Source organism: Delphinapterus leucas, chromosome 13 (genome assembly GCF_059928025.1).
Source record: "Delphinapterus leucas isolate spDelLeu-1000000601 "Yukka" chromosome 13, BTC_Dleu_Yukka2, whole genome shotgun sequence".
NCBI classification, from domain to species: Eukaryota; Metazoa; Chordata; class Mammalia; order Artiodactyla; family Monodontidae; genus Delphinapterus; species Delphinapterus leucas.
In genome coordinates, this window is record NC_143141.1 from 85,206,829 (window position 1) to 85,233,015 (window position 26,187).

The following is a 26,187-nucleotide window of genomic DNA, read 5'->3' on the forward strand; positions in this document are numbered from 1 at the left end:
GCGGCTTCCCGCGCCCGCGGCCGGCTGCCACTGCCATTGCAGCTCCCGGCCCCGGGCGCGGACGCTTGCCTCCCAGTTGGATGACTCGGCCCGGGCGAGGTAAACAAAGTGCATTATCCAACCGCGGCCCGGGGCTGGGGAGGTAGAGCACCGGACCGGGGAGGGAGGGTCCCGGCGCCTCCACAGGCTGACTGCGCGCGCGGCTGGGCAGGAGTCGCCCGGTCACAAGTACCCAAGCAGCTCCAGCAGTGGCTAGTGGACTTTCTAACCCGTTCGTCTTCCCCAGAAAGCCAGGCATCCTCTGAGCATCAGGACACCGCTGCTCAGATGTAGCTTTTCTCCGTGGAGAATGTGCTTGCATCAGTGGTGCCGCACGGAGTTTCAAAAATTAGTTTCGTTATCTTTTACTAACACTCTTCTCCCCATTTAAAAAGAAATCGATTGCTTACTTTTAGTTGGTGTCACCCTCCAAACCCCGCCCCCCACCAAGGCTTTGAGTATTTTCTGCAGAAGACCAGCTTGAAGGCACCTTTTAACTCATACCAAAGGTAATCACTAATTCTTCCTCTCCCAAGACAGTGCCCAGAGGGCCTTGGCCCAGTGAAACAATGCCCTCAATGCCCTACGCACACCTCCTGCGAGGCTCCAGGCCGCTCCAGTGGCGCCCCCTACCCCGACGCACACGTGGACCAAAAAGGCATTCAACACTGAGAATCAGGTGAGGGCTGCCTTTTCACTCCAGTTATTCTCAACTTCTGCAGGAGGTGCCAGTCCTCTGGCTTAGGCAGGCACACGTCAGGAAAGGGGCTTGAACTCAGGCAGAGACTGGGACCTCCAGGCCTTAACCTAATGTATCCTGGTAAATCAAGCAATCTGGTTGGGGGAACAAACTTTAAAAAATATATAAATAAATAAAAGCCAAGGGGCGTTTACAAGACTCTTGGAGCCCTCTGAGCTTTTACATGCATGTATGCATATTTTCTAGTGGGGGAGGAAAAGGGGACTATATCATGTATTGCCCACAGTAGGACACTTTTGAGCAAAAAAGAGAGCTCTGTATAATTATGCCCCCTGGAGCATATTTATAATTTATAATTATGCACAAACAAGTTACTCTGGTGATAAGCAGTTCCTGGGAGGCTGGCCAGAGAGGACATAGACTGTACGACAGGCCACCGCAGGGCCGCAGGGTTTGAAAAGGTCAAGGAGTGGTCCCATGCCTCCTGGCAGGTCTCCCCAACCTACTCCTCACAAACCAGGACCCAGTCCCTGACCCTAGGGGGACTCATCTGTTTCCCCAGGCCATCACCATGAGTGGTGAGTAGTATCCTTTCACCCAGTCTGGTCCCATGAAGACACCTGTGCTGGTCCCTATCTCAGGAACAGACCTCTGTTTCTCTGCTGAGGGGTCAGAAAGAAAGGCGCCAGCCTCCTCTGTTCAGTGGCCACCAACAGTGCTTTATAACTAGGGGTTTAGGAGACCCTGTTCCAGCCCTGTCTGGGCCTCTGATTTTTGAATGAAAATTGAGTCAAGACATTTTTTTTTTTCCTCCCTGGGTCCCCTTTTTTCAACTGTAAAATGAGAAGCCTAACACCCACCCTGCTCAGCTCATGTGATTGCTTTAGAATTATATTTTTCAGTTCCAGGAAATCTATGAAGGTTTACCATAAGCTGGGCCTGCACTGGGTGTTAAGGATCCAAGTATGAGTAAGATTTGGTCTCTGACGCCCAGGAGCTCCTAGTCCGGCTTCAGACAAACATATGGAAATACATCATTTCATTGTGTAACAATGTGGCAATTAGATATCAAGGCATCCAAGAAGTGTAGAGGAAGGAACCACTTTTCCCGGGCTTCAGGGAATTTTCCAGAAAATGTGATTTTTTTCACCTTGAATTAATCCAGAGCAAGTATTTATTGAAACCTACTGTGCACCAGACACTGAGAAAAGAGATACAATGATTTAAAAAATGTACTTTCCTGTGCTCATGGATCTTGAAAAGGTTCTATGAGTCATGCGATAACATAAATAAGAGACTGTCATTGGCATTTCAGGCAGAGAGAAAGAATGTGCAGAAGCAAAGGAGTGGGATGTTCTGAAATTTCTAGTAACTCCCCATGGCTCTGGTATTGGCAGCTTGGTGGCAGTGGCCAGGCATGTGGCAGGCAAAGTGAGTTGGGATTAGAATGGGGAGGGGCTGATAGACCAGCCAGAATAGAAGAGATGTAGAGTCAAGGCTACCATTAAATGCGGCAAGTAGCATGGTTGATTGGGGTTCTAGAAGGGTCACGCTGGAGGTCACATGGAGTAAACATCAGTGCGCTTGCAAGGGAAGAGAAAGCACTGTCACCTGGAGAGACTGAGAAAATAACTGATGCTGTAAACGATTGTTAGTATTGATACGTTCATTACTTCTGATGAAATTACACAGTGGCCACAGTCCTGCCCGTTCTTGAAGGCCAGATTCATGACCTTTGGAAACGACTGTAGTGCAGGATAAATTACATAATTTATACCAAGTGCCTTCAACCTTTTTACCTGGATTGATAGTAATTCTTCTCAGATTGAAAAAAAAAAAAACAAACATGTAGTAGGAAGATCTGTGTGGGACTCTTCATTCATTCACTTTTTAGCTATATGACCTTAGATGAATTTAGAATACCTTAATTATAAAATAGAACTATAATCTGAATTTTACCTAACGTGAAAATTATGGAAGATGTATATAAGGCAACTAGCACAAGGTCTTGCATGTAACATAAATAAATATTATTATTATTATTGAAATATGTCCACAGAAAGCAATCCAACTTTTAATAAATAATAATAATAGACAAAATGCTTAAAATAGCAATAAAATGTATAGGAGTTGTTAAATATACAGTTGTAGGTATGGTTAAAGACAATTATGTAGCTATGATAAAAGGTGATGTGCCAATTAAAATAAGGATTATGTAATTACAGGGAAATATTAAGCAGTCCACTCTGTAGAACAGTCAGATCCAGTTGCCGTAGGTCACTCATCTGTTCTGCATGCTTTCCAGACATTCTCTGTCTTGAAATGTACTTAACCGCTCCTTAATTCACTTCATCACTCGTTAGTTCATTTATTTAGCAAACGTACAGTAGTTTCCTGCTAAGTATGAAGCCCCAAGTACTGTGTTCGTTGATCAAATAAATGGTTTCTGAGAACAACTCCTAAGACTACTCCGTCACTTGAAGGCTGACGTATACCACGGGTGATGACATTCATGTTTCTTAAACAACTCTCACAGCAGGCCATACCTAGGCTGAAAAATCTGTGACAAACTTCCACGACGAACTGTAGAGAATGCTACCATGTGCTGACTGACGTGCAGGCTGTGGACTGAACATTCCATTCGTTACACTGGAAGTCCAGAACATTCCATTCCCCATTGAAGTCTTTGTGAATGGCACCCCTGGGGTTGTGCAAAACACAATCTTCTTGACCGTACCTGGAAACTTGGGTATAGACACGGGGCTGAAGCTCAAGAACTTCCCAACAACTTCATCTCCCACTCCTCTTGGCTACATGCCCACTGGCCACTCACACCATTTTGTGGACTCCAGTTTCCCACCTCTATGCCTATGACTTGAGTCATACCCTACTTGATGGTTGGTGCCTCTATGTTTCCCTGGAATTACTCCTTTCCAAGGTGTTCCCTCTACGTTGCTCTAGTCATGTTCCCTAGTTCTCTTATTTGGCTTTATGGCTGCCTCAGGTTTTAAATGTTATGTTCAGGATCAGGGAGGCATGGGTGTGCTTGGTCAATAATGAGGAGGTTGGTGGTGTTAATGCATGAGTTGCAATCTAGATATTCCTGATGATAGAATCTACAGATCTCTTAGTATCAGAATCAGTAAAAGTCGTCAAGAAGATAAGTGCCCCTAATTATTCCTCCATGTTAACTCTAGGAAGAGTTTCTGTCAGTCCTTTGTGTAAGTAGGAAGGGAGAGATCCAGGGAAGAGGGTGCACAGCTTCCCTGCTGCAGCTGTCAGAGATGCATTTGGCCAAGTTCACTATGACCCTGGGGTTTGGATACAGTCATGATGGAGAGATAATTTCCAGTGGTGATGAGGCCTGTGGCATGCTTCCAAGCTTCATGACATAAATTGCCCCATTACTGTGAGAGTCTTCTCTATTACTAACTTTAATAATAATTATACTTTAATTATGCCTTTTGAGTGCTAGACTAGCCACTTTCTCTCTGGTTCTTATACAACCCATCAAAATAGATATTATTACCCCCACTTTACAGATGAAGAAACCAGGACCCAGAGAAAATCTTTAACTTTTTCCGTGGTTGCCCATTACTCAGTGGCTATGCTGGTCACGTGTGTGTGTGTGTGTGTGTGTGTGTGTGTGTGTGTGTGTGTGCGCTGGGGAAGAAGGGGGTGGGGAATGAATAAGGTTTACTACATCACATTGCCTGTCGTCATGCTTTTTTAGATGTCTAAACCTTTGGCTTAAATGGCCCACTTATAATCCTTCCATAATAGGGATTTCTTTTCTCAATTTTTTCCAAACAGCTTGTGTTTGAAAAATAGCTGCTTATGTCCAAGGTGAATCCTAGCAGTACCTATTAAAAGGTGACTTTGTGATGGTTTGTTTTACCATGGCTAGGTAAGGGGTCTGTTTTTCTCTTTGGATAAATGGTCCACTAGGAAAAGTCCAGTGTATAAATACAGAAGGAATTGCCATTTTGGAACCATTTTTTTCCCCAGGCCCTAGGAGAAATTTTTGTTGTTGTTGTTGCTTTTAAATTAGAGGATGCTGGGAAACCCAGCATATGGGAATTTTCTGGATATCGCAAATTGTCTACCATCCTGTTATGTATTGCTGAGCAGCTAATAAACAAAAGTGAAAACAGGTAAAATGATCCAGCTAGTCCAGGAAGTGCTGCAAATTTACATTTATCTAGAGGGTTAGGTTACTGTAAAAAGAGATTCAGTCTGAAGGGTGTTCTGGAAAATCTAGTTATGTGTTTCCATACCTGGCACACAGACAGACCTCGAGGGAGATGAGCGCCCACCTTTGTTTCATGAGCTTTAGGGCTCTGAGTGGCACTTCAATCCCCTGCCCATCGTGGAGTGGCGGTAACGATAATTTCCTTACCAAGGGAATAGGCTGAATCAAATGATCATTTACGTCCCTCTTCAGCTTTTAAAAGCCAACCTTCAGTTCGGGAAAAACAAGCTGGTCACCAGTAAACCAGTGTGAACTGTGACCAGTGTGAACTGTGACCAGTGAACAAGGACACATTGAGTTGATCTGGGCCCCAACTTGGCCAATTAGCAACATGGCCTTGGACGGCCCTGATTGCTCAGATTAAGGTCTATTAAGAATTAATACGTGCCACAGCCTTGCCAGTTTACAAAGCACTCTTATGAATTTTGTGCCATTTAATCTTCACGATAGCTCCGTAAAGGAGGTTCATTACTGGCCTTGGTAGAAGAAACTGTGTCTCAAGGAATTTAAGTCGCTAGCTTGAGTACAAACCCAGCACTTCTGAGGGCAAATCCTGCGTTCATTTTATGGCACAGCTCTCCTTCCTGCCACTGCCTTCTCCCTCTGCCTTGTCCTTGCCTCCCTCTTTCTCCTCTCTCTCTTCTCTTTCCCTCTGTGTCAAAATTTTGTTTTAAATTTAAAACAATTTTGAGGTCCTACATTGGGGCTCCTTGCATAGAATTTCATTTGATGGTTTCATTGGATAGTTGCAAACCAGGAAAGCATATCTAATCAAAAAGGCAATATCTATAGAATAGTGGCTTCCACCTTGTGAGCCCTGGATCCCCAGGTGGGCTCAGAGTAGAGAGTGTGCAGCGTGGAGACTCAGCGCTATACGGGGCAATCTACTCAGTAGACCAATGAATGGTGCGTCTCACCCATATCTGTGCAATTCACATCCAAATATGCGTGAGTACTTTGGGGGTTAATAAAATACAAAACTGTAAGCAAACAACTAATTTCATAGTATTGTTCCCCACTTAGGCAATTAAAAAATATATCTAGGTATAATTGCTATCCCTTGGGACAACATGAAATTTTATATTATTCAATTTGTGTCCCAGAACTCAGAAAAGTTGAGGCTTGTCCTTCACTGGATGGATAGCTCCTAGCAATGAAGCCATCACTTTAGAAAATGTGTCCTGTATATGTGGACCTGGGGGATGGTGTAGGATCCTGGGGGTGTAAACTGGAGGAAGGTTGAAGAAATAATGTCCTTTGTTCTAAATATGGGGTGTGCATCAAGCCTCAGGCTTCATTGTCTTCATTTGCATAATAAGAGAGCTTGCTAACAACTCTGACTTTTAGGGTATTTTGCTACAGGGAAGTAATCCTCTTTCTAAATCACACAGTTGCTCAGTGACCACAGCGCTTGACCCCTGACAGACTCTGCAACGCATCTAGAAAAGAGTTAGATACGAAAGTCAACCAATTGTCATTCAAGAGATCAGGAAGCTGTTACTGAGCACTTATTCTGAAGTTCAGTAGCTCTCTGACCTTATGTCAATTATAGAATATCCCTAAACCTTAGTTTCTGCTTCTTTAAAATGGCACCATCATAGCACAGACCTTGCAGGGTGTCATGAGGACTGTGGACAGGTGGGTGAAGCTCTGTTTAGGGACTGGAAGTAGTGTGGGTTAGCCCTGACTACAGGGCTCCTGTACAAAGTACAGTCAGCCCTTCTTAACTGCAGGTTCCACATCCATGGATTCAATCAACTGCAGATCAAAAATATTTGAGAAAAATAATTCCAGAAAGTTCCAATAAGCAAAACTTGAATTTGCCTGTATCAGCAACTATTTCCATAGCATTTACGTTGTGTTAGGTATTATAAGTAATCAAGAGACTATTTAGAGTATACAGGAAGATGTGCATAGGTTATACGCAAATTTAAAAAATTTATATAAGGGACATGAGCATCTGTGGATTTTGGTTTCTGAGGGGGAGTGGGGGAGGGGTCCTGGAACCAATCCCCTATGGGTACTGAGGACAACTGGGAGACAAGGTCACTGTCAGACCATGGGGGAATATGACTGCTGAGTTAAAATACTAGGACTTCATGCCACTGACCAGATGTTCCCTGTCCTCCGGATGAAAGATCCTTATTAGCCAGAAATCACATGGTGTAGTAGAAAGAGGCACTAGACCAAGAGCTGAGTTAGTTAAATTTTCTTCTTCTTTTATATGCTTGTATTAGTTATCTGTTACTGCATTACAAGTTGCCCCCCAAAGCTTCAGCTTCCAAGGTCACTCATTTAGGTATTGGCAGGTTTCAAGGCCTTGAACATTGTTGGACTGAGGGTCTCATTTCCTCCCTGGCTGTTGACTGGAAACCACCCTCAGTTCTGAGTCACATGAGCCTCTCCAAATGGCAGCTGACAGCATGGCATCTTGCTTGATTAGAGCAAATACCCCAGAAGAGCCAGAGAGAAGTCAAAGTCTTTTATAGCCTAATCCCAGAAGTGACATCCTACATCATTTTGCCATAGTCTGCTTGTCAGAAGCAAGCCACCAAGGCCGTCGCAAACACAGCAGGAGAGGATTACACAAGGTGCGAATACCAGGGGCCATGAGGAGCCTTTTCAGAAGTTGCCTGCCTCGGCATTCTCTCGGGTGGCATGTCAGAATCTTGGGGTGAATATGATTACGTTTAACAGGAAGCAGTGGAAGCTAAGAGCTGCTGGCCTACACTGAGGGAATTTGTGCACTTCTGATATTCTTCAAGAATTCTTCCCTCTGGCATGGTGGCTCTGTGGCTGGGCAATGGGCTATCTCAGCCTCTCTACCGCCTGCCATCTTTTTTTTTTTTTTGCGGTACGCGGGCCTCTCACTGTTGTGGCCTCTCCCGTTGCGGAGCACAGGCTTCGGACGCGCAGGCTCAGCGGCCATGGCTCACGGGCCCAGACGCTCCACGGCATGTGGGATCCTCCCGGACCGGGGCACGAACCCGCGTCCCCTGCATCGGCAGGTGGACTCTCAACCGCTGCGCCACCAGGGAAGCCCAACCTCCTGGCATCTTGATCTACCTTGAGATGCCCAAGCATTTCCCTGGAATCTAGGAATGGGCAGAGAGTGCCCCAATCTAGAGACTTGGAGGCCCTGGAGACCTAGCGCCATGTTTTAATTTCCCTCTATACCCACAGTGCTAGGACAGTGATGGATGCATTGTGGTTGTTATCACTGTTTTCCGGGTAAATCAGTTTCTTAGAAGCCTGGTGTTGTAGAATGAGCCTGGATGTGGGAGTGCAGCAGAGAGACCTGGGATTGACCCACATCTGCCTGGGCCTCTGCCCTTCCGTGCCCGCCCAGGACCCTCAGTCTGTGCTTGAATGAAAAGGGGCTGCATCTTTTCATCCAGTCTTCAAATGCTTCTTGGATGTTTCTAAATGATTACTTTTTAAGTCCACATTTCACAACTGAAATGATTCCATTGTGTTCTGAAAATCTCCTTAATTGAATGTTCTCTTTGTCAACCCAATAAACTGCTAGTTTTGCAATAAGATTCCCCTGGCACATTTCCTGGGAGATTTAGTGTGAGAAATTCACTCACACAACTAGAAATATAGTAATAAATGCCTGTCAGTTAGCTCAGTTCTGTTGATGGATCACTTTCTGTGTGTCAAGCACCAAACTAGGTTCTGGGCAAAGCACAGCGGACCGTATAGGAACTCACAGTATCATGAAAGACGCCTCTTGTGCAGTACCCTATTTCCTCATCTGAGATTTTTTTCTTTTTTTTTCCTTTTCCTATCACATTTTTTCTTGAGCCATAAATCACCAAGATTGTCTTACACACATGAAGTGACCAAAGTCGAGGGATAAATGTGCCAGGTTAAAGATGGCCACAGAGTTTTGACACTCCTCCCATTAAGAGGCGGGGTCCCATGCCCTGACCTTGAATATAAACTCGTGTGAGATTGTTTGGACCAATAAAAAATGGTGGATATGATGCATGGCCAGTTCTAGGTCTTGCCTTCGAGAAGACTGGAAGCTTCTTCCTTAGTCTCTTGGAGGCCTGAGGCTCCAAATAAATCCAATCAACTACCCTCCTGGAGAAACCTCACAGAAAGGCCCAAAAGATGACGTGGAGAGGGAGAGGGGCCCAGGGGAGCCAAGCCTTCTGGCCAAACCTTGACAAAGCTCCAGGCAGGAGAATGAAAGCCATCTCGGTCCTCCCAGACCAGACCAGCCCCCAACAGAACACCACTGCCCAAATACCTGCTGCCCAAAATCGCTGTATAATACCATGGTGGTTGTTTTCCACCATTAAGTATCAGGTCAGTTTTCCACTCAGTAATAGAAAACTGGAACAAGGTAGTATAGTCACCCTTCTGGGTCTGCTAGGCAGTTCCTCTATGAAGTCTTACCCAGAGGAATAAAAAGAATTCCTATTGTAAGATGATACTTAATAAACACAGGTTGAATGACTCCCAAGCCCTCCTTCTTCTGATGTGTCTGGCTTAGAGAATATCCTCTTTCCTGATGGGCATGGCGTCACTGGGCAGTGACTATATACTGAATTCTGATTAATCTGCGGTAATTATATGACGTGAACATGGCTGTCTCAATAGATCAGGAGCTCCCTGAGGGAAAGGGCCACATCTTCTCCCTTCTCCTCTGTTCTGTACTTGTCACAGTGCTGGGTACATATGCACGCTGAGAAAATGCAATTCCATTCAGAAAACAATGGATTAGGCTGCTTGCTGTCTCCTAATTCTCAGAAGGTCAGCACTTTACAGCAAACAATTTCCCGTGAAGACGGGCCCAAGAGTTGCCATGGATATGGGGAGAGTATTATCATACCTTGAGGACTCCCCCAGAAATCCCTTTCTTGATTTTCAAAAACCACCAATGCTCTAATAATTATAAAAAATATTTCTTCATAACTATAAATGTGGCCTTATTCCCACTAGTCTGTGCAATGCATCCTATTCTCCAGTAATTGAGACTCAAACTCTTGACTGTCTGGAAGACCTTTCTCACTTCCATAAATTTTGACAAGATCCACGTTGAGCACCAGCTTTTTCAGGAATTCTCAGGTTGAGCTAAGAGTCTCCACTGTGCAAAGCTCTATCTTAGCCAAGCCATATTTCACCGAAATGATCCCTGCATATTCCTATTTTCAACTGGTTATTTCATTGAAAGTATAGATTGCATCTTACCTATGGTTGTACATATAAGACATTTTGTTTGCTGCTCTTTCTGATTACATTTTTTTATTGAAGTATAGTTGATTTACAATGTTGTGTTAGTTGCAGGTGTACAGCAAAGTGATTCAGTTATATATATATATATATATATATATATATATATATACACACACACACACATATATATATATACATATATATATATTCTTTTTCTTATTCTTTTCCCTTATAGGTTATTACAAAATATTGAATATAGTTCTCTGTGCTATACAGTAGGTCCCTGTTGGTTATCTATTTTAGCACATAGAAGGCTTCAACAGTGCCTGCACATTATAAATGACTGACGTAGGCCTTGCCTACTGTCCACCAGTTTATCAAAGGTGTTCATTATTATCCTTGTATAATTGTGGCTAAGAAAGGAAAGTGACTTTCTTAAGATCACCTAACCACAGGGACCCATCACAGAGGCTTGCTAAGATTCCTCCCCATATCCTGAGACTATAGGACTTCTCCCTGGTGGGAGGGCGACAGCTCCAGCCCTATCCTCCCCATGGATACACATCTTTTGTTTTCTGTGTCTGGGAAATGCCCCAGGATTCCCTGCTGTGTTACTCAGGGAGACTGTTGCTCAATCCAGCAGCTGTTCTGGAGGAAAAGAAAAAGCAGAGGTTCTGAATGTATCATACATACAATGCAATATTGAATAGAAGATCGCTAATAAGCAAGAATGCCTTGACCGTGCAGGCTCCTTCCAGTGAGGTCTAGCTCTTCATTTCCAGTGGGCGTCGCAGGAAGTACTAGTGTAAAAAATAAAACATATATATTACTAATACGGTGGCTATATAAAACAATATTTGGCCAAGATAGTTAAGATATGATTCAGTCTTTGTTCATCGAGTTGCTAAATATTATTCAGAGAGTGGAGTCACCATATGGTATAACTGAGTTTCCTTGGGAGGCTGGGTGAAATATCGTGTTGGATATAGAATGTGGAAATGTGCGTGTCTCCTGTGGTTTGAGTCTGGATCGAGCTGCAGACAGCTAATTCCATTAAGTCCTCATGCAAAGACTGCAATGCACACAGCAAATGGAGAAGGCATAGCCCGGCACGGATCACTCGAGGAGGTCGATTTCTCTTCCCAAACTGATGAAGTGTGGGCAAGCCACGCAGCTAGACCCAGATGCAATCTTGAAAGAAAAATGTGTGTGGGCAAGTGCAGTACCAGCTGGGAAAGTCTAAGTGGCTGAAACCTATGACTCAGAAATCTTAAATTGCCTTGAAATTAATGAAGCTCTGTGGGGATGACTCAGTTCATTCATGTCCTTAGCTTGCAGGCTTAAACGCTGGCAGAAGCGGACATTGTCCAAAGCTTGGAAGAACAGACCCCACAAAGGAAACACGTCTCAGGCTGGGAGGTGGTCTGGGGTGCGTGTCACAGGAGCAGGGGCTGGAGAGGCAGGTGAGCTGGTATTACTTCTTCCCGTGGATGAAGCAACCTCATTCAAGTGCCGTGCTCTCTGGACCTGATTTCTGTCCCTGTAAAATGAAAAGGAGAGATCTGATGATTTTTTCCAATGTTGTCAACTTCGATATTCTGATTAGCTAGGGTCCCAGTTAAGAAACAGCATTTGCCCCAGATGGTTCAAATGAGGAGATTTTAACACAGGGACTTTTTATAGATGTCTGTGCCAGGTTAAGAGGACAAATAAGAGAGAGTAAGGCACCCAGAGACCAGCAAAGGCAACAAGCCATTGTCACTCCCACGGCCAAGAGAATGAAAGGAAAACAGTGTTATTGGAGCCCAGTGAGAGTTGGAACTCTGGAGAAACCCACCCAGGACTCTGGAGGAGGGCACCCAGTGGGAGCCATAGTCCCCGGGGGGACAGAGTCCCTCCCACACACACCATGATGACACAGAGAGGGAGCAGAAAAGAAATAACTTAAACTGCATCTTATCCCCTCCCCCCTCCAGCTTCCCACTGGTGCCTCTCATTGGCAAACCCAACTGGATGCCATGAGGCAAGGGAAGCCAGGTGAAGCAGGCCACAGGGACTGGAACAGTGTGGAGAAGGCTAGAGAATGCATCTAGAGTGGGCGAGAACACAAAAGCCAGCACATAATCTACGACTTTATACATGTGATTATGCTCCTACATTAGGGAAAAGGGCAGAACACATCTTTTTTTTTTTTCTGGAGAGATTGAAGAATAATTCTCAAGGAACAGAGTTCCTGAGGGCAGGGACCAGGTTTTGCTGATTTCTTTAACCCATCAGAATCTATCACAATGCCTGGCACCTAGGAGATAATCAGGAAATATTTGGTGAATTAAAGGCTGATCACAAATCCACATTTATAAACATCTACAGGTGTCCAAGGCATGATGGTCTGTTAATATCTGTTGAGTGAATAATGAATGTGTAGGTTCAAAACAAATTACATAATCTTTAGGATAATAGGTTCTGCAAAGCTCAGGCAAACCCTTGGTATTTTTGTTCTTGTAGTTGTTTCTTTTCTTTTTTTTTTCCGGCCATGCTGTGTGGCTTGTGCGATCTTAGTTCCCCGACCAGGGATTGAACTCTGGCCCTCAGAAGTGAAAGCAAAGAGTCCAAACCACTGGCATTCCCGTAGCTGTTTCGAATGTGATTGATGGTTATCATTGCACAAGCTGTGTAAATGTCCTGGACTAGGAAAATGGACCCTACATTGTGAGACCCAATGATATATTAAATGAATAAGCAAGAGGGGCTTAAAAGAGACATCTCCTGCTTTCCTCAGTGCTGAGATTCCCAGCAGGAGAATCTACAAAAGTAGAATGTTTATCGTATTTCAATACACGTGGCATCACCTCCTGACATGTACATGTTCTAACAGAGGGATGCTCTTTAACGAGCCATGGATGGACACCCAGCTCTACCATTACTCAGCTCTCTGACTTGAGACAAAAACTTGACCCAGCGAACCTCAGCTCCGGTTTAACGCTGCCTCTTAGGATCAGTGTAAAAACTGAATGAGAGGATGGGTGTCAAGTTCCTGGTAGAAAGCCGGGCATGGAATCGATGTTCCCTTGCTCTCAGCTCCATCTTTCTAGTGGAGGCATTGATTTCCTTAGAGTTGACATAAGGTGTAAGACCAGCAATGAGAAGAGATGTTTTCTGCGTTGCTATCTAAATCATCTTTAACAGAAAGTCACTTCTTTTATTATGGGGACAATCCTATGCATAAGAGAAGCATAAGACATATGACAAGTTACAGAACACATCTAAATGACTATCCCTTACTGTTCGTATTTAGGAACTGACGTTCACATGTGTCATCTTAGGATATAGAGGGTCATCACAGGTACGTGTTGGCAGGTCTTCTCTTTAGTATTCACCTAGCTCATGTGTTGATACTGCTCTCCCGCACTTCTATGATGGTCAAATCCAATTCCTTCTATGATGGTCAAATCCAATTCCTTCTATGATGGTCAAATCCAATTCCTTCTATGATGGTCAAATCCAATTCCTTCTAAAGAGGCTGAAATGGAAGATGCTTTTTTTCTTAAGCCTTCTTTGAATCTAAGCAGGGTCATGTGATAAAATCATGACTAATGGAACAAAGGGCATTTTTTGTTAGAATATTTCTTTTGGTCCTCAGTTCCTGAAACTGAGTAATAAATGTGAAATGGATGTCTTTTGTCTGGTGTAACCAGCCTCTTTCAATTACACCTGAGTTTATGATAATGAGGTGACTTTTGGAAAGTCCCTAAGGATGGGGGCTGGTTGCCAAGGGAACCAACCTTGATTAGAGGATTGGAAATTCCAGCCTCACCCCCTAACCTCCAGGGAGGGGAGAGGGGCTGGAGATTGATTTCAATCACCAATGGCCAATGATTGCATCAGTCATGTCTATGTAATGAAGCCACCATAAAAACCCAAAAGGACGGTTTCAGAGAGCTTCCAGGTTGAACCAGGAGGCACCCATGTACCTGGAAATTGAAGTACCCTGAACTTTACGAGAACAGAAGCTCATGTGCTCAGGACCCTTTTGGACCCCGCCCTACATATCTCTTCACCTGGCTGTTTATTTGTTTTTTAGTATCCTTTAATATCATTTGTAATAAAATGGTAATCTAGTAAGTAGACTGGTTTCCTGAGTTCTGTGAGTCACTAACAAATTAATCAAACCCTAAGAGGGGGTTGTGGGAGCCTCTAGTTTATAGACTATTGGTCAGAAGCACAGGTAACCACCTGGACTTGCAATTGGCGTCTGAAGTGTGTGTGTGTGTGTGTGTGTGTGTGTGTGTGTGTGTGTGTGTGTGTGTGTGAGGGGTGTAGTCTTGTGGGATGGAGCCCTTAACCTGTAGGGTCTGACACTATCTCCAGTATCTCCAGGTAGAAAGTGTCAGAATTAAGTTAAATAATATGACATCCAGGTGTCACAGAATTGTTTGCTGTGTGGGTTTTCCAAACCACACACTGGAAGTGAGTAGCGTTGTAGTGGAGTAGTGTGAGAGTGAAGGAAACACACACCTGGAATGTTGTTTTTATACAAGAGAACTGGAGAGACATTACCCAGAGGCCTGTGAAATTGAGCTGTGAAATAACCAAATTCCTGTCTTAAGCATTTGCATCCTTAGAGATTCACGTACAAGCATTTGTACAAAACACTGTTTATGCCTTGTTTTGTCATGTATTCTCTTACATGCAGCCGAAAGCATTCTACCAGAGTAGCTCTCTTTAGATTTGTTCTGGGAAAATAACTGAGTCCCTGTGTTCCTATCTCTTTTCTCCAGTGGCTAATTAAAAGCCTAGAGGTCAGAATCACGTTACACATTTTTGATTCTTCCATCCCCTTACTTATTGATCCATTCAATCAATCATTCATTATTTATTCAATCAATTCAGTATGTACTTATTCAATCTGTACCTATTCTTTATTCCAGTGGTTGACTTCTGTTGGCCTTTAGAACCTTGCTCCAGCATCATGACCTTGAGAAAATCTTCCTGGGATCCCTACATTCAGGTAAGTCCTCTTCCTTTGTGCATTCTAGCAGTCAGTCATTATATCCTTTTTGGCATCTATCATATTATATTGAAATAATTTGTTTGTATATCTGTCCAACTAGAATATACGTTTTCTCATAAATGCAGGGACTGGTCAATAGTCTTCCTTCCTTCCTTCCTTCTTTCCGTCTTTCCTTCCTTCCTCTCTCTCCCTCCCTTTCTTCCTTCCTTCCTTTTTTTCTTTCTTTTTTCCTTTTCTCCTCCTGCTTCCCTTCCATCTCCTCTTTCTCCCTTTCCTCTTTTGTTCCTCTTCTATATGCTCAAGGTATAGCACAGTAAAGTTCTTGGCCATCAATGAATATTTCAAAACTCTTTATAGACAAGAATTAAACTGGGTACCTTGGGAAATACAGAAGCATAACATACTTGGTAATTAAGGGCAGAGATTGTGCTAATTGACTGCAATCCTAGTGCATGACCCAGAGAATGTGCTCAGTCAATGTTTGGTGAGTGAAAGAATTAGACTCAAAGAGGATCAACTTTATTGAAATGACAAAACTGACAAAAGAATCATTTTGGATATGCGTCAATGCTGCCTTGTGTAGCATTAGGTAATAGTGATGTTTCATAAATATGTATTCAATAAATAACGTATACCTTTAATGAGTCCAGAATTTAAAATCTAAAATGTTGCCTGTTGTGAAATATGACACTGTCCTCGTGGCCAATGTCTCTGTCTCATCTGGGGCATAGTTTAGGCTTTCTCTGATGATTTGAATGATTAGCTTCATCACACGCTGAGTACCCATAGATGAAATCGGTTGTTTCCTGTCATCTTTATTTTATTACCTTGCACCTTACAACAGTGTCTCCCTGTTTTTGTCTCACTGTTTTGTGTGATGTGGGTGTCCCACTTTTGTCTTCCTTTTATTCCCAATGTTCTTCAATAATTCTTAGATATTTAAGGAACCAGATAAACTTTGGCTTCAAACGTTAAGCTCCATAAACATCTCAAAATGATTCCTTAAGGCTGAGAGAGTATTAAATTTAGAGACTGTGAGATGCAATATGGCAGAGTGGATAAAAGCAGTTTTGGAATAAATTGCCCAGAATGAGAAGAATGGCTTCACAAGTCTCTGACCTGCAGCCTTTGACAAGTCAGTGCATCAGTTTCTTCATTGGTAAAATGAGCATAATAATACTATCTATACTTATCTGGCACATAGAGAGTATTAACAGAGGTTAATTAGGTGTTTCGTTTCCCAGCATTGTTCTAGAACTTCGCGTACCCCTATCCACAGCTGACACTCTACCCCAAGGGAACCAGCTCATGGGAAGGGTTGAGTCATCCAGATTTTCTGTGTTTTTATGAGGCCCTGAAACTACTTACCCAATGATGGTGGAGCTGTAGCTATGCAGTTGTGTCTGGGAAGCTAGGGGCTGCCTGCAGTGGCAAGTCCTGGAGGAAATCAATTGAGCCAAACAGGAGATGAAGAAAAGCAGAAATAAGAAATTCAAGGTGACCTTGGTGGGGAGAGAAGACAGCCTTAGTTTCCATCTCAGTTCCTATGAAGTCTGGCAGGATGGTGTTACTTGTACATCTAGGTTGGACAGTGATCCTTACAGTAAATTTTCTTTGTACTTGACCAAGTTTGCACAATTTCATGTTCCTTTCAACTTCAACAGCCTTGGGCAGAGAAGGAATCTAATGGTTACGCTGTTTTTCCTATTAGATTGTATTCGGGATCAAATGAAGCCATGTAAAACTTGAAAAAGGAGAATTGGCTCTTTTTCAGGTTTTCTATTTGATATATAAATCTAGGGAGAATTGTAACATTGGTCTATCCTCCTCACAGGTGACTTTGTAAATCCAATGAAATGACATATAGAGAAGTGTCATCTAAAATGAAAAGGATCACAGCCATGTGAGAATGGTGATTTCACTGCTCACATGTGTCAAAGTTGTATCTGGAAAGTCATGTCCTGAGAATTGCATGAATGATTGCTATTGGATATTGGGTCTTCAAATTGCCTTCATTTTAGCTTCAAGTCCTTGGGAGTATCTATGACCTTTGGAACATGTGTGTTTTATACTAAGAAATAGATCCTAGCATGCAAAGACCCATACGTGGCAACTCATGCATTGTCACGTTAAATTGACCTCAGCATTCTCGTCTGAGTTATTTTCAAAAGGTATTAACCCTGAAGCATTAAGGGTTAAACCTCCAATAAAGATAGAAATGACTAATAGAAGGATGCAGCAGAGAAGCGCACTCTTGCACCACACATGATTCATGGGTTATAGAAAACACTTTGTAACAGGTTTGTTTGCTGTGAGCCATCAGATTCACTTTGAACGATGAAAAAACCTTGGTCTTTGTGCCAGAAGCTAATCATAACTTTCTCTAAAACTCTTGGTGACCACGTCACTCTGACTTTCTACGGCTGCATTCTGTAATGCAGCAAAGACCCTGAAACCACGTTTCCTCTAGACCAATGTCATGTAATTAAGAACAGGCATGACACATGAGTTGTCACTTGAGCCATGATTTTAACGCTTTCCACTTAGCTGGTAGCTAGCACATAGGTAATGATATGGCCTTAAAGTAAGTTTTTTTAAAACATTTTTTGGCTTGTGACCACAAAAGAGTATCTTGTTTTTAACTCACATTGTTGACATTTCTCACTACTTAGTAGAGATTCTTTTAAGTAAATGTGAATCGCGATGTTTAAAGACGTTTAAAAGAATGCAAGTAGTACCTCATGAGAACATCAAAACCCTGCACCATCACAAACCGCCATTAAAAAGATTTACACAGAACTTTCTTAACCCAAATCCTGGACTTTGAAGAGTTGCAGATTAAGGGCAAATTTCAGTATGGGGGAGCTGGGGTGAGACAAAAAGTCCAAAAATAAAAAAGAAAGAGAGAGAGAGAGAAATTAGAAGCTGCTAGGAGCAGACCTCTGCTTCCTTGTCCAGGAGCATCTGTCATTTGGCGTTACTGGACCCAGGATGACTGGACACCCAAACTCTGTTCTATGTATTTCTGTGCAATTCAAATGGGAATTTTGAAGCACTCATCAATTGCTATTGCTTAGAATGAAAAACAACATTGCACTGGAAAGGAACTTAAAATAGGTGTTACTTTCAAGTTTACTGTTCAACCCAGGGTGTATTTTGAGGCCCAAATCATTGAAATTTGATATTCTTTAAAAATTTATTTATTGGCTGACAAATTAATTTTATAACATTGATGGTCTATAATGTAGTTCTATTCAAAACTATTTTCAAAAATAAAATTCTTTTTAAACTAAAAATAACACACCCCTGAAAACCAATATTTGTCCATGTACGTTAAAGCAAATGTCAAAACATCTTAATATGGATTATCTGAAACAAAAAATAGTCTAAGCTGAATAAAAAGCTTTAGAGTATATTCCTACATTTAAACGGTTTTTAAGCTATTTATGTCTCCAAAATTATGTCAATATTTTCCTGAATTTTGTCAATAGTCTTAGTGCTTTTAATTTTAATGAATTGTCTCCAATCCACCTCAAAGTTTCATTTTAAAATCCAAAAGATTTGAAATTTGACACTTTGAACTGACTCATTTATCTAGACCCTGTTTTTAATTGTGAAAACACGCTCTATGGATGCTGAAGTATTTGGTAGGACCAGACAAATTCTGTATTTGAAGGATATCCTTAAACATTTCCTTCATACTCAAGAGTATAAGTATTTCACTCCAAATATTGTCCCAGGTCCTATTCTTGCCTCATTCGAGTACCGTTCTTCCTCCAATATGTAGTTAGACAAGACTCTTCCAATAAGTTATTTCTCTTCACAATTATTTAGAATATTCTGTCAAACGTATTAAGGAAGTTCAGAACTCAAGCCTGTACATCATTTACACCTTCATCCTTGTTCATTTCTACTCTTGCTTTTCTTGGAGTAAAGTTTAATGTCTTCTTATTTGTAAGCTTTGTTTTTCTATTTGTTTTTGTTTTTTGACAACAGTCACTTAGATTTATTGAGCCTGGCAATTCCCATCAATGACCTTGTTCAATCCTCAAAGCAGCTCTGTGAGGGCGGCAGTACTGATATCACCCCCATTTTACACATGTGTAAACCGAGGCCGTGACCTCTCCTGCCTTACTCCTGGATCCGTGGGCACTTCTCGCCTCTGTACGTGTTTTCCTTTCATCAAGCAGGGACAATAAATGGCACCTACGTCCTCCGGGGCCTGTAGTGACATTATCAGACATGACTCCTGTCACCATCACAGCTCTTTAAACTAACAGAGCCTAAGCTTTGTTTTATTAATTGGAATTTGTTAAAAGCTTCAAAAGCTGCAGGAGTTATTTCGTTGTTTATTTTGGGTGTGTGTGTGTCCCATTTGGTTTTGAACAGAATATAACCAAAACTTAGAGGCCTGTTTACAAAAAGTGTAATGGCATTGCAGAGTATTTAGGCTCAGTAGTTCTGCAAAAATCAAACAAACATTTGTAAAATCTGATTAAAGAAAGAGAATAGAGACTGTCGACACTCGTATGCTGATTTTTTTCTTTTAGTATTTAACATTTGTTAACGGTTTTGTAGTTTAGTTACTTGGGATGTTTATTTGCATGTGTGTATTTATGTTTATCTTTTGACGACTACAGCTTTTATTTTGATTGATAGATTACTGCAGCTCGCCTGAATGGCTTTTGTTTTTAAATTATCGAGGTATAATTGCCATACAATGTTATATTCGTTTCAGGGGTAAATGGCATTGTTAATTATGCTTGCCTCACAACCAATTCCAGTTCTGTTCCACAGGTTTTTAAATTTTATTTTTGTATGGCATTGTGAAAACAAATTTTTTTAATCTTTAATGTGGAACTTTTTTTATTATTGTTTATACAGCAGGTTCTTATTAGTTATCCATTTTATACACATCGGTGTATATATGTCAATCCCAATCTCCCAATTCATCCCACTACCACCCCTAACCCCCGCCCCCGCTGCTTTCCCCCCTTGGTGTCCATACGTTTTTTCTCTGCATCCCTGTCTCTATTTCTGCCCTGCAAACCGGTTCATCTGTACCATTTAATGTGGAACTTTTAAGCTGAATTTGCAGTAACATTTAAATAGCTCTACTTTGATTTCATGAATTTAAAGAAGATTCATTATTGAAATAATCTGACTTTCCATGTGAAGTATCTTTTCTATGTAAAATAGGAATCATTTAACTCTTTGTGAACTTCATTCAATAGAGCTAACGTGTTAAAAATCATAGTTTCACATTTGGTGTGTGAGCGAGAAAACTCAGAATCCAACAAGAGCCAGCTTAATTTGAACTGTGATTTGATCTAAATTCAAAGTCATGCTCCGTAAAATAATTACAAACACACCTTCTGCCACTTTGTGTGTTAAATCAAGGTTGTCAGGCCACTGTCTTCTTAAAATAATTTTGAAATTGGTACTGATGCTTCTTCAGTACAATTGGTCTTTTCGTTTTTGTGTGGTTAGTGACATCACAACAGCCTCTATGGTGGAAGATAAATGTTTACTAGCATTTTGTGACACGTCGTAATTAACTTTCTTCAGAAACAGAGATTTCTACTTTATATTTCATTAACCGTGCATGTGCACTATTTTGGGTTCTCTGATGCCAATATTACTATCAAGTAAAATCATTAAAATAGTTGTAAGTTTAAATTAAATAATAAATGATACCCTCTTCTCTTTAAACTCTGTAAAGCAGGATTCTCAGACTATTTCCTGCACATACTTCATATATATCTAACCTATATTTTACTGGTTTCCTCTATAGCCCTCTGAGTTGGCCTAGGAGCACGGTGAAGCTTGCAGGCTTCACCGTGGCCCTGGCGCAGCTGTGTGGTCCACCAGGTGATGGGCGGCAGCTTCAGGTCTTTCTCTCACTGCCACTCAAGGATGGAAGGAGTTAGCTGTCTTCAGCTCCTAGTGTCTGAGCGCACTTTGTCTTATTTGCAAGTCCTCTTCATGTTGTCGTTGAAAGAGAGGTTAGTTACATTCTGTCTGGAAAGGGTCAAGAGAAGAGAGGCGTGGTGTTTTTTCTCTGCCATCCTTCAGATTTAATCATATGTTACCGTGGGTCTCTTTTGAGTACATTCAATGCCAGTAGATGGATCATGGCTGAGGCTTCAAGTGCAAAGTGAAGGTCTGCCAAACCCATCTGAGCTCATTTCAGTTCAATGAATAAATATAATACTGTGTTTAAAAGGAGGAAAGAGTGAAGAAAGAGAGAAGGAAGGAAGGAAGGAAGGAAAAGAAAGGGAGAAAGGAAGAAAGGAAAGAAGGAAGAAAAAGAAAAATCTAGAAAATGGTAAACAGATGAGACACTGAAAAACAGGTGTAAACCAAGCCACTTCTGGGTAAACTAAGATATAAGATCATCCTATGAAGAGAGACAATAAGTTAGTTAATGTCACAAAATTACTGTCTAACAAACCAACCTCAAACTCAGTAGCCTACGACAACAACCTTTGCTCTCATGGCTCTGTGGGTCCGCTGAGGGTGTGATTTCTTCTGGGCGTCCACACACTTCTAAGTGTCAACTGGAATCAGCTCACTGTGGCTTCTCTGATCTTTATTTCTCCTGCCCTCACCTGGGACAGGCCAGCCAGCCTGAGTGAGTTTTGCTCAAGTCAGAGGGAAGGAAGACCAACTGCTTCTCAAGCCTTTAGTCACGTCAATTAATATCTCATTGGCCAAAGCAAGCCACATGGCCAATGTCAGGTCAAGGGATGGAGAGGTGGTGTGTTCTTGAAAGAAGGAAAAAAAAGGTAATATGTTTGAATAGTAACCTAATCTCCCACCTAGAGACTCTCCTGGGAACCTCAATTAAGTGTTTTCATTTTGTGAGTATTTCTTATGCACCATCGTTTTTGTGATATTCTTTACAATATACATGATATATTTCTCATTCAATCATCAAAATTATATAAGGTGGATATATTATTATTTCTAATTTAAAAATAAGAAAGCTGAAATTTCAGGGACTTAACCTTTAGCTCATGGATGACAGGGACAAAATTCCTCAGGTCTGAGTGACCTCACAACCTTCTTTCTTAACTTCTTTGCTAAAATGCTCTACCTAATTACTTGGCACAAAGAAATTCTTTTCCTGATGGTTGCTAGAGGTCCCACTAGCAGCTTGGAACACATTCTCTTGGAATCATTCTCCTCTGAGCAGAATATTATTATTGATATAATTTTGAGCTGCTGTCATTTCATCCCGCTAAAAATCACAGCATGAATCTGAAATATTAGGAAGACTTTGGGGCTAAAGAAAATAAGATGTCTGCAAAAAAGGTGCCATATGTACAGGATTCAAGTGGCATCTGTGTGTGCTCATTACAGCCTGTCACTCTCTATCTGCTCAATTTGTTCACCAGGTAACTCAGACAGCTCATGGGGTTGGAACTGTGTTGTGCCGATGGTGTTCTGTTTGCTTCCAGCTTAGGCTTAACAAAGTGGTTTATTCTTTTATTTTGTATCATTCAAGGAGACAGCATTTCTCCTCTCAGCCAACTGAATAAATACCTTCCCAAGATAAATTTTCTTTCCATTGACAGTAGCTTGTTTATTATAATCTGCGTCAAGTCTCCCCACCTCATGCCTCTGAGATCAATGGGGTTAGCTAAGAAGTGGGCTCAGGGAAGGGAATTTAGACAGGAGTGGTAGTGAAATCGATGGCTGATGGACAGAGGTGGCCCTGAAGGAAGAGGAGGACAATTCAGGACAACCTAGAATCTGCATATTATAAACTACAGATTTTGGAGCTTGCTGGGATACTTTGGAGTCATTCCAAACTTTTCCTTTTTATGGTTGAGGAAATGAAAGGCTGTGTGAATTAGCAATGAGTCCAAGTAAGTTAACAGCAAAGGCAAAACTTAACCACAACTCCTAGCCCTATGTAATGGTTAATTTCATGTGACTACTTGATTAGATCTTGGTGCCAGTTGTTTGATCAAGAACTAGTCTAGATGTTGCTATGAAGGTATTTTGAAGATGTGATTAACATCTGCAATCAGTGGACTTTAAGTAAGAAAGCCCCCCTCGATAATGTGGGTGGGCCTCATCTAATCAGGTGGAGAACTTAGGAGCAAACACTGAGGTTTCTTGGAGGAGTAGAAATTCTGCCTCAAGACCGCAGCATAGAAACCCTGCCTGAGTTTGCAGCCTGCTGGCCTGTGCTACAAACTTCAGACTTGCTAACCCCACAATTGCATGAACCAATTCCTTAAAATAAATCCTTGTCTATCTATATATCTGTTTATCTATCTATCTATAGACACAAACACACATACATCCTATTTGTTCTCTTTCTCTCAAGAATCCTGACTGATACAGAGTTTGGTATCAAGAGTGGGGTGCTCTGTAACAAGTACCTAAAAATGTGGAAGTAGCTTTGGAATAGATAATGGGTTGAAGCTAGAAGACTTTTGAGATTCATGCTAGAAAAATCCTGGGTTGCCTTAGAAACTATTTGTAGAAATAAGGATGTTAAAGGTGATTCTGCTGAGGACTCAGAGGTACGTACATAGAGAATGCCATATGGTAACAGAGGCAGAGATGGCAGTGATGCTGCTATATGCCAAGGAATTCCTAGGACTACTAGAAGCTGGAAGAAACAAAGAAAGGTCCTCCTTGAGAGGCTTTGGAAAGAGCATGGCCTGCCTTACTTGAACTTCTAGCCCCTAGAACTGTGAAAGAATAAACTCCTGTTGTTTTGAGCCCTTCAGTTTGGAATTCTGCCATGATTCTGGAACAGTGCTAGACTCTAGGGCTACAAAGAATAAGACATGGTCCTGCCTCTCAAAAAAATGTATTTTACACTAATCATTGTATTTATAAGTAGCATAAGTAATATGGCTGTGGGCTGGTTTAGCACCACTGTAGAATGGTGGGAGATGGGGACAACACATTAGGTATCAGCCTGCTGCCTTTGGATATCAGATACTACCATCTGTCTCTAATCTTATAAATGGGGGGTTCTAATAACACGTGCAATGAATTAGAAGTGCCAGGTCTGTGTGGACTGAGAAGGGTAGGGAAGTTTCCTGGAGGAGTTTTTGCCTTAATCTGGTCTTGAAAGATAGATGGGATTTAGATAGAGAATAGGCATGAACGCGTTCTAGAAGAGCGAACTGTACAGGCAAAGACACAGATGAGCCACTATTAAGCTTCTACTGTGTACTGGAAACTGTAGGTTTTGTCTCGCTTACCTCGCAAGCATCCCAGCAATGTGGCTATTATTTTCCCCGCGTCAACGTGAGGACGCTGACGTTTAAAGACTGGCCTAAACTGGCATGGCGGGGAAGAGGTGGAGCTTCTCTGGCTCAGAGCTTGTGAAATCCCCATGGCATGGTGATGAAGACAGTCTGGCGGAACCCAAGGTTCTTGTTGACAATGACTGAAAAAACTGTCTCTTTTCCTTACATTTGCACCATTTGCTTCTTTGGTAGGTTAAGTTAACACGGGGGGTTATCTGAAGATAGTGAGAAAAAATTGAATCAAATTCTAGGCTACCTGTACAACATTTTAACAGTCTGGTGACTCTGTCTGGAATGTATGCAGCTATCACTGTGGCAAACAGGACATTTAGCCATCTATGTTGATCCATTACGCTGGCACCAGTGGGATCCTACTGGGCCCAGTCTGCTGTGTGGCTTTTCTCTGTAATGGAATCACTGATTCTCTAGCACGGAGTTGAGTTGTGTGTCCCAGCTTTCTGTTGTTTTTTTGAAATAACTTTGTCCTTTGTTAATCACTGTTATATGGAACGGAAAGAGCTTTCCAATCAGTGATTCACTCAAGACCTCCCTTTGTGATTTGAAGCTGATGGAGTGAGGGCAACAGTTTGGATCTTGTAATCCCAATATCTTGATGGCCGTTACGTCACATTCTACTGCTCCACCACGTGGGGAAAGAACATCATACTGAGAGCCTGGAAACTGGAGAAGTGTAACTGACACTTCTTCATCTTAGCTAGATGCCATTGAAGGCTTCACAGGTAAGGCCTTATTTTGTAATCAGGACAACCCTCTGAAATAAGTACAACAATCTACATTTCAGGGAGAGGAAACTATGTCTTAGGTCAGGGCTGTCTAAATCCAAAAGCCATTCTCTCAACCACTTTGCTGCACCGTCCTTTGGTTATTAGTAGGTGCTCAATAAACAAATGGATTATTGAATAAAGGATGTTATCTTTGACACACAGTCATTCCTGACTTTTGGGTGAGTTTTTTGCCATCTTTAGTTTTTATATTCCCATCTTTAAAATGCAAATATTAGATTAGGAAACCTCTAAATTCCCTTCTACTGCTGCCTATCTGTGATTCCAGGATACATTTAAGTGTCTGGTTATCTGATTCATTTCAAGGTCCCCCAACTAATTCTCATCTCAGAGGCCTCCTAGAGAACACAGAGAATGAGCATGTTATGGCTAATCTCTATTTTATTGAGTTTAATCATTTCGTTTAATTGATTTGCTCATTTTTTAACCCTCCTTCCTAAGGATTTGAGAATTTCAAAATTAGAGAGAAGCAAAAAAGAACAGAGTAAGGCAAACCAAGTAAAATGAGACCAGGGTAAAATCAGTGAGTGATCCAGACACACGAAGGCTTAATTCCTTTGCGAAGGGGGTGGATTCCATCTCTGGCTGTGAGCTTCTTAGTGATCAGTTTTTCTAAGAGACAAAAGAAGGACTCAGTGGGAGCCACCCAATTTCATAGACAAGGTTGCAACTCAGCTTTGACTGGAGCTAGGCAGTGGGCCTGTACTGGATGCCACCTCTTGGGCTGATGACAACTTCAGAGACAGACCCATCTCCCTGCTGGACTGAGGCCTCATTGGGCTGTGACAAACTAGAAAAGACAAGACCAGGGTTCAGTGGAGCTTGGGCAGCCCCTTACCATGGTTTCAGCACATGAAGCCACAAGGCAGAGTCTGGTGGACACGGGTGCCCTTGGGTCTGTTGGAGGGACAGGA

General features: G+C 42.0%; 1 long non-coding RNA gene across 1 annotated transcript in view; it reads left to right on the forward strand.

The window, feature by feature from the left end:
* The first annotated feature begins 41 nt into the window (after positions 1-41).
* Positions 42-26,187, forward strand: part of LOC111164476 (uncharacterized) — a 36,966-nt gene continuing 10,820 nt past the window's right edge. The window contains exons 1-3 of the long non-coding RNA XR_002642088.2: positions 42-99; positions 576-718; positions 15,107-15,186. This is a non-coding gene — a long non-coding RNA (uncharacterized LOC111164476). The remainder of the gene's footprint in view (positions 100-575; positions 719-15,106; positions 15,187-26,187) is intronic.